At 44.3% G+C, this 9,976-nt stretch overlaps 1 pseudogene; it reads left to right on the top strand.

Moving 5' to 3' along the window:
- The first annotated feature begins 6,492 nt into the window (after positions 1-6,492).
- On the top strand, positions 6,493-8,298 carry LOC119197370 (general transcription factor II-I repeat domain-containing protein 2B-like; annotated as a pseudogene).
- Positions 8,299-9,976: the final 1,678 nt, after the last annotated feature.

A 9,976-nucleotide genomic window follows, 5' to 3' on the forward strand; every position in this document is an offset into this window, starting at 1 on the left:
GTAGATTTTCAGCAATATGTTTGTGAATGTACTGCTGTTAGCTTGCAGGTTGTTTGGCTACACATACAGCAAGAAAATCTGCTAATCATTACGTTACACTGGGTATCTACACTCACCGGCCACTTTATTAGGTACACCTGTCCAACTGCTCGTTAACACTTAATTTCTAAGCAGCCAATCACATGGCGGCAACTCAGTGCATTTAGGCATGTAGACATTGTCAAGACAATCTCCTGCAGTTCAAACCGAGCATCAGTATGGGGAAGAAAGGTGATTTGAGTGACTTTGAACGTGGCATGATTGTTGGTGCCAGAAGGGCTGGTCTGAGTATTTCAGAAACTGCTAATCTACTGGGATTTTCACGCACAACCATCTCTAGGGTTTACAGAGAATGGTCCGAAAAAGAAAAAACATCCAGTGAGCGGCAGTTCTGTGGGCGGAAATGCCTTGTTGATGCCAGAGGTCAGAGGAGAATGGCCAGACTGGTTCGAGCTGATAGAAGGGCAACAGTGACTCAAATAACCACCCGTTACAACCAAGGTGGGCATAAGAGCATCTCTGAACGCACAGTACGTCGAACTTTGAGGCAGATGGGCTACAGCAGCAGAAGACCACACCGGGTGCCACTCCTTTCAGCTAAGAACAGGAAACTGAGGCTACAATTTGCACAAGCTCATCGAAATTGGACAATAGAAGATTGGAAAAACGTTCCCTGGTCTGATGAGTCTCGATTTCTGCTGCGACATTCGGATGGTAGGGTCAGAATTTGGCGTCTACAACATGAAAGCATGGATCCATCCTGCCTTGTATCAACGGTTCAGGCTGGTGGTGGTGGTGTCATGGTGTGGGGAATATTTTCTTGGCACTCTTTGGGCCCCTTGGTACCAATTGAGCATCGTTGCAACGCCACAGCCTACCTGAGTATTGTTGCTGACCATGTCCATCCCTTTATGACCACAATGTACCCAACTTCTGATGGCTACTTTCAGCAGGATAAAGCGCCATGTCATAAAGCTGGAATCATCTCAGACTGGTTTCTTGAACATGACAATGAGTTCGCTGTACTCAAATGGCCTCCACAATCACCAGATCTCAATCCAATAGAGCATCTTTGGGATGTGGTGGAACGGGAGATTCGCATCATGGATGTGCAGCCGACAAATCTGCGGCAACTGTGTGATGCCATCATGTCAATATGGACCAAACTCCCTGAGGAATGCTTCCAGCACCTTGTTGAATCTATGCCACGAAGAATTGAGGCAGTTCTGAAGGCAAAAGGGGGTCCAACCCGTTACTAGCATGGGGTACCTAATAAAGTGGCCGGTGAGTGTAAGTTAGTTAATGCAACTTTTGATATAGGAACACCAACTCCAAATATTTTACTAGAATAAGCAATTATTATGGAGATATAAACATAATCGAAGCACTTACAGCATTTTCATGAGGGATTTCACTCTTTGTGAGGCTTCGTTCAACAGTAACCTACGTGTCTGCGTCATAGACCACAACAACAATCTGTGATGCTGTTACGCCTCCACCCCGCCTCGGAAGAGGAGGTGGGGCGCAACTGCCCAAGACCACGCCTGTTGGGACCGGAACCTGTATGCGATGCACTATAATAGCAATCAATAAAAACACACGCTGCTACAAAAGTACAGAACGGTGGGTTTATTTTTCCACTAAATAATAATGAAAAGAAATAACCAGTACATACCATACAAACACACACAAATAGGTAGACAGGGGATAGGAGGGCTAACAGGTAGCAAGGCCTGTGGAGTAGGGCGGTGCCAGTGGTCTGTCAAAGCAAAGAAACAAAACAAAAGGACCCTGAACTTCCCTATTCCTCTAATCCTACCTACCACAATCTAACCTATCACACCACTTACCTAAACTGCTACAATACACTGGGTGACAGCCACTGGCTTCTAACCTAGTGTTTCTAACAGGTTTTTCCTACGTGTGTATGTAGACCCCAGGGTATCTTACCTAGCCCTGCTCCACAGTGCTCTTGGGGTAAGTACAGAAGACAGTGTTAACAAACAAAATAAATCACACAAATCTCAGTTTGTCTCTCAAAGTGTGTCTCTCAACGTGTCTCTCTCAAACCTCTATCCCAACAACCCACGTCCCCAAGCTCTCACAACCAAAACATTTGTAGAGGAGAGCCGCGCTGGATTGGCTGGAGAATCACCTGGCCACGCCCGCATCATCAGCAGCAACTCACCACACCTGTGAAGCATAGATTGAAAAGGAAGACACGGGGGGGAAGGAGAAAACACAACCAGCAGCCGGACGTAACAGATGCTATTAACTGCCCTGATTGCTGCCCAATCGCTCTAGGACAGGGGTGGCCAACCAGTCAGAGCCACATTTTTTTACTGTGTTACCGCAAAGAGCCACATCATACACATGGGCACACATGAACATCACCTCATGACTTCCTCACACACACACAGACCTCTGCTTAGCCAGATTTATTGTAAATGTCACACACCAACATGATAATGACAGAATTTGACTTCTACAGACCACGGGCCAGTCATTTTCAACAATGAACATTGTGTGCACTGTCTCACACACACAAACTCTCAGTTCAACCAAGTCCACAAACAATAATATAATAATTAAAATATCTTTTTTTTCTCTTACTATTTATGTTGCTTAGTGGGACTTCTGGCATTCCTTGCCTTGAACAATCCTCTTCAAATCTGGCTTGTATTCAGTTGTTGCCACTCGAAGCAATTCTTTCAGATGGGTGTCAGTCAGAACAGATCGATGCTTTGATTTCACGTGTTTCAGGGTAGAAAACACAGATTAGCAGACGTATGTTGACCCAAATATTGACAGTATCTTAAGCGCAGCCCATTTGACATTGGGGTATTTTTCCATTGGCACACTTTTCCAGAACTCAATGGCCCCTTCCTTTAAAGCAGGTTTCAGTTGGTCCTCCTCACAAAGATCGATAATCTCCAACTCAGCCGCAGCCTCATCTGTGACAAGCGGGGCTTTTAAACAGTGCGTCTCCACATTAAATGGGTCAACGAGGAATGCAATCTGTGGCCTTTTCAGTTGTAGATCACGGAACCGGGTCACGAAGCTTTTGTGCAGGTTTTCAACCAGTGTTGCATATCTAGCTCTTTTCTTATTCAGGGCGACGCTGGTGACTTGCCCGCTGGCTTTTAGCAGAGTGGGGAAATGCGTTAAATCTCCCTTTTTAATATGCGCCTTGAACAGCATCAGTTTGTTGACAAACGCAAACACACTTTGCACCAGGTCAGGCAGCATTACTTACCCTGCAGGGTCAGGTTCAGTCTGTCAAAGTGACACAACATGTCGACCAAAAAGGCCAAATCCATAATCCACTCGTGGTAGTCCTTGTCCTTCTCTTCCATGAACAGTTTCACGGCATCCAAAAGCTCAAAGAAGCGAGAAAGTACTTTGCCTTTTGATAGCCACCTCACAGTGCAGTGCAGCGGCAGGTCACCTGAAAGCCCTTGATCCAGCTCAGCGATGAATTGCCTGTGGTTAAGCGCATGTGTACGGATGTAGTTGACGATTTCCATCACAGGCTTCATGACGTTGTCCAACTTCAATAATTTAGACACAAATTGCTCCCTGTGGATGATGCAGTGAAAATTCCAAAACTCGGGAAATGTTTGGTCAGCTTTGTACAGCCCCACAAGCCCGTTCACAGATCCGATCATGGCTGGCGCTCCATCCGTGGCTATTGCAGTTAGTTTCTATATGGGCAGATTTGCTTTCACAAATACAGCCATCATTGTTTCTTTCACATCTATGCCACGGGTTCTGTCTTTTAATGGCACAATATCAAGGAGTTCTTCTTTGATCACACAATCGTTTGACACATATCGTGCAAATATTGCCAATTGAGGCTTGTCTTGTATATCACAACTCTCATCCAATGCGACACTAAAATACTCACATGCTCGAAGGGCAGAGTGCAACTGTGATTCAATAGTCGTGTTAATGTCCGATATTCTGTGTTCAACAGTGTGGCTGGACTTCTGATACCATCCGTTTTAGCTTGTCGTTTTCAGGAGACAAGATTTCATCAACGTCACTGAGGCATTTTTTTACGAAATCCCCTTCATTGTATGGCTTTTTAGCCCGTGCAATGTTCCAAGCCAGTTGATACGATGCACTTTGTAAATTTGTGGAAAAACTGTTTCTGCTTTTCTACCTGGCTTTTTAAAGTGACCAACTTGTGCTTGCGAAGTTCAGTTCCTTTTGGAAATTTCTGGTCGATGTTAGCATGGAGTGAGCTGAAATGGCGCTGACGACGCCTGGCATATAAGGCAGTATGGCTTGCCATTACACTCAACAAAAAAATATTAACTTTCCCATTCTGTTAAAAACGTCCTGTGTTCATCTTCATATTTTCGTTTGGCTGTGCATTTTTTCCCTTGAAGGCGAACTTGACACAAATTGTTTCCCTACTGGGAAACTTTGCGGTATTTTCATCTAACGCGCATGCGCGTTTGGCAAAAGTACCGTATTGAACTCAAGCAAAGCGTACACGCACATTAAAAAAACACAAACCAAAACTTCGATATGAACGTTGGAGCCGCGGGTTGGCCAGGCCTGCTCTAGGAAATAAATTAATTATTGTTATGAATATAAAACGTCACTAAAGACCTTTTCACAATCATTTTTAATGTTAAAAATATTTGTCGGGGACCCCCCAAAATCTAAAAATAAATTCTTATAGGGGGTCCGGGACCCCCCGGACCTCCCTCATTTCGAACCCTGTTCGCGGGTCTTTCCCGATAAATTAAGGCTAGACATACTACGTTGTATGTTCTGTATTTATCTCCACCGCCGTTTGTGTAATTAACGTGACTTGTGTAACTTTTCAGTTGAGCATCCTGGCTGTCGGGAGGAAATGGAACCCGAGGTACATGGTGAAATTTCCACCCATGAAAGCTTATGTTCGCCTGCCAGGACTTCAACACCGACACCACCAGAATCTGCTCCATCTACTTCGAGTAAACCTCAGCGTATTACAATTGGTAAGACATGAACACCAGAGTGAAAACATTTTTAATAAATACGTCTTGTTGTCTCCCCGTAATATGGGTTGGTTCAAATCACAAGGATCAAAAGGCATCACTCAACAAACCAACATTCCTGTGCCCTGTTTTGCATTCCAGGCAAGAGGAAAAGGGGGCAACAGGATGTTGTTGCGGCCCTGGCTGAGATGCAGGCAGCTGATGAGAAGCAGCAGGAGTGGCTGAAGAAGATGGAGGACCGCCGTGACCGGCGCTTCAAACTCACGATGGAGGATGCCCGTGAGGCAAGGCGGCATGAGGCTGATATAACTTGCCAACATATGGAGCAGTCTGTGAACTTTAATCAGGCCTTCCTCGGCACGCTGGTGCAGGCGTTTAGTCCCCCCAACTCTGTGCCATGATTCAACCACTAGTGCTCTTTTGCACACAGCACTTTAGACTAGTTTGCTTTGTTTGCACTCGTTTGATTTTTGTTCGCAATTTGTTTGACTTTTCAAATTAAAATACTTTTTTATTACCTCTTGTGTCCTTTGTTCCATGGCGATCTCACACAATTCCTCCCTAAACCATTCTATAAATTGAGGTCATTTTATTTATGCTCCTGTCATCTGTTAATTGTTTGCTACCTTGGCCATTTGGGAGAATGTTACTTCACATTTACAATAGGTGATCTTCCAAGGTTTTACACTAATCATGATTTTTAAAGTAACTGTGGTGGGGAGAGAGGGGAAGTAGCTCGGGAAACCGTGCCAGGTGAGGGCAGTTACAACCAGCTGGCAATAATTGACGGATGTGTGTGCTCTCCCCAAGATATGAGGCGAGCTGAGTACAAGCGAGCTGGACGCTGGCGCGTTGTATGAAGCTGTACTCAACAATAAAAGTGTATTTAAACCCCGCCACCCTGGTGTCACGTGCCTGTCTGGAGCCCGAGCTACCCACACCGTACAGTAACCTATTGCAAACAAAATCTGAATTTAATTCTTTACAGTTTACATATTGTTCTTAATTACACGTACATCATTTGAAAGTACACTATTATTACCAAAGGGTATGCTATAAGTTGTGTACTTGCACAGTATTATGGAAAGTTACCAGATTGTCCATTTGATATAGCTACTATTTCACAAAATATGAAGAGGCAGGGTAAAAGTAAAAAGGATTGGTTCTTTTTCAATAAAATCCAAACTTAATATTTATACAGATGTACAACAGATTTAATTGTTCAAATAACGCATTAGACCACATGTGTAAAACTCAAGGCCCGCGGGCCAGATGTGGCCCGCGAGAGCTTAAAAGTTTTAAAAGAGTGTCTAAAAATAAATACCAAAAAATAGCGTTCCATCCAAAAAAAAGCGTGCTTTGACCAAAAACTACATTTCCCACAATGCCTTTCGACTACGCTAGCCGCGGCAGTGTCCATGCCAACGAGTGGAATTGAGATATAAATAATGATCCGAAAATGTCCGGAAAGAGAAAAGTTGATGCAGACGGAAGACTGTTTCAAGAAAGATGGGAAGGCGAATACTTGTTTGTGCTTCAAGGAGAAAGGCCGGTATGTCTTTTGTGTTACGAGGCGGTGTCGGTTGTCAAAGAGTACAATCTGCGTTGACATTTTGACACCAAACACGGAGCTAAGTACGCTAAAGCTAGCCTTCAAGAAAAGCAACAAATTACCCAAGAATTAAAAAGCAAACTGCGGTCGCAGCAGAGTTTGTTCATAAAATCCACAGCCAAAAACGAGGCCGTGGTGAAAGCTAGCTTCATTGTGGCTGAAGAAATCGCCCACGCTTCCAAGTCTTTTTCAGAGGGAGCGTTTTTGAAGCAGTGCATGCTGAAGGTCTGTGAGCAGGTGTGTCCCGACCAGTTACAGACATTTAAAAATGTCAGTTTATCAAGAAACACCATCGCCGACCGAGTGAAGGAACTAGCAAAAAATCTTACAACACAGCTGGCCGAGGAGACACGCAGCTACAGAGCTTTTTCATTAGCTGTTGATGAAAGCACAGATAACACGGACACAGCGCAGTTATCAATTTTTATTAGAGGCGTAACGTCGGACCTCTCTATCACTGAGGAGCTGTTGGATGTGGCTGCAATGCATGGGACCACGACGGGACAGGACATTTTTGATGCGGTGGAGAAGTCCGTAAGTAAAAATGCATTGCAGTGGGACAACTTGGTAGGATTAACTACAGACGGTGCATAATGTGTGAGGAAAAGTGGGCTTGGTTGGACTAATGAAGGGGAAAATGCTAAAAATGAACTGTTACACGCCTCTGATAACGTATCATTGCATTATCCATCAAGAAGCTTTGTGTGGGAAGGTGCTGGGGATGGAGGACATTGTGACCACAGTCATGAAAACCGTGAACTTCATTCGGGCGCGTGGCCTGAATCACCGTCAGTTCCAGCAGTTTTTGCTGGAGATGGGCTCGGAACACGGGGATGTGCTGTACCATACAGAAGTGCGGTGGCTGAGTAGGAGCAAAGTCCTCAAGCGATTTTTTGAGCTCAGGGAAGACATTGCTCTTTTTATGCAGAGTAAAGGAAAACCCATGTCTGAACTATCAGATCCAAAGTGTTTGCTGTGTTGTGTGACATAACCGACCATCTTGCCCAGCTGAATCAGAAGCTGCAGGGACGCAAACAAGTTATCACGCAGATGTCGGACACGATCACGGCTTTCCAGCGTAAATTGGACTTATGGATGTGGCAAGTGAAACAGGACAATCTTGTCCACTTTCTTGTTTGTCAGAGCATGTCCGCCTCATTTCCCGAGACTTTTTCATGTGCTCAGTTGGCTACCAAACTGAGCAGGTTAAAGACTGAGTTTGATCGGCGCTTCTCTGACTTCAGAGCACAACAGTCTGGCTTTGACCTCTTTGCCAATCCTTTCACCACCGATGTTTGCACTGCACCCCAACACCTTCAGATGGAGCTAATTGAGCTTCAAAGCGACATTGGCCTGAGAGCAAAGTTCCAGGATGCTGCAATCCAGGACTTTTACCGTCTGCTGCCCCCTGGTTTGATGCCACAGCTTCGACGTCATGCTGCCCGTGTTCTGTCCATGTTTGGGAGCACCTATCTGTGCGAACAGTTTTTTTCCATAATGAATCTGAACAAAAACAAGCACAGATTACGCCTCACGGATGACAACCTCCATGCTGTTCTACGCATTGCCTCAGCACAGGACCTAAAACCAGACATTGACACACTGGCAATGGGAAAACGGTGTCAGACATCTGGTCAGAAAACACACAGGTAAGCATTATTTTAAAAACTTAATTAAAATATAATAAAATGTAATTCAACCAAGAAGAACAGTTAACCCGTGTGCAATTTAATGATTGTGCTTGCATTTTGTTTTATTTTTTTAACATTTTCAGAACATGATCAATCGATAGTAGAGAGAGAATCCCCTTGGTGTGTTCAAGGACAGGCAGCATCTTCTAATCAAAGACTAACCAAAAAACTTGACCAATATAGTTGTGAACTGAGTCAACCTTTATTTTGGTATTTTTAGTTGATTACATATTATTTATGTGTAGCTGCTGTTGTAATGACTTAATGTTTGCAGGTCTTATGTGTGTATGCAGACAAATTGTTGTCATCAAACCATCAGTTGGATGCAAGGCTGTGTACAGCCTTTTTTTGTAAAATGTGTCATACATGTTCTTTGCAGCTCAGTTTTATGTCATTTTTCTTGTTCACTTGGACAGTTTGATCCTTCATTAATGGAGTTATGTGGGTTTTCATAAGCTGACAAAATTTAAAAGGATTTATGTTAGAGCAACAAGCAAACATGTTTTCTATGCAACTGTAATTGTCACTTGAATAAGTTATAATAAATAATGAGTTATTTAACATTAAGGAGTAGTTACATTTATAAGTTACATCTGGCCCTTTGAGGACAGCCATTATGCTGATGTGGCCCTCGGTGAAAATGAGTTTGACACCCCTGCATTAGACCCTCGAGTACATCCCTGCCCTCCTCCTCTGTGGCTGTGGAACCACAGGCTCCGCAGCAACTGGTGTATCCCATTCGTGCTGGTTATCCTCTCCATGCCTTTCACAAAGATTGTACAGAGCACAAGTCAACACCATGGACTTCACCAATTCAATATCGCTGTCATTCCTCTTCATAAGACCGCCACCTTCCTTTGAGTCTCCCAAAAGCATTTTCCACCACCACCCGAGCCCTACACACTTTTTGTTGTAGGTCAGTTGTTCTGCTGTCACCCTGCCATTGTCAGGGAATGGTTTTAGGAGCCAATACTGCAAAGGGTAGGCAGAGTCTCCTAGCACATAAAAGCCAGCATTTACCCCACTGATGTTCCTTGTGTAAGCCGGGTACAGGCTCCTATTGAAGTAATCACAGTGGTACTCCTTTGGGGCTATTATGGGTATGTGTGACCCATCAATGGCACCAACACACTGCGGAAGCCCCCACCAGTTCTCAAAGTAGGCTGCCATCTCTTTAAACTGCTGCTGGTCAGGGAAACGTATCTGATCTGGAACTAACAAATTCCTAGCGGCCTTGCAGAGTTCCTGGACGCACCGACACACTGTTGTTCTGCTGACTCCAAAAAGATGGCCAATACTTCTGTACTCGCTGTTGGTTGCAAGCTTCCATAGTGCAATGGCAACTCTTTTCTTTACGGGAACACACATTCTGTAATTTGTGTCCTGCTTTTCCATTGCTGGATGCACTATGGCACAAAGGAATACAAATGTTTCTTCAGACATCCTGAAGTTGTGCACCCACTGTGAGTGTGTGAATCCTGGAACGATCACATCCCACCAGTCATTTGAGCGGCTGAAAGTCCAAATGGTTAGTCTGCGGCGCTGTTTTTGCAACAGATTTATTATCTAGAAAACACAAAGCAACGTTAAGGTTAAAACAATGTCACAGTGATGGTGGGTGTGTTCAAGTCATTTAATTA

The sequence above is a fragment of the Pungitius pungitius genome, chromosome 11 (assembly GCF_949316345.1).
Source record: "Pungitius pungitius chromosome 11, fPunPun2.1, whole genome shotgun sequence".
NCBI classification, from domain to species: domain Eukaryota; kingdom Metazoa; phylum Chordata; class Actinopteri; order Perciformes; family Gasterosteidae; genus Pungitius; species Pungitius pungitius.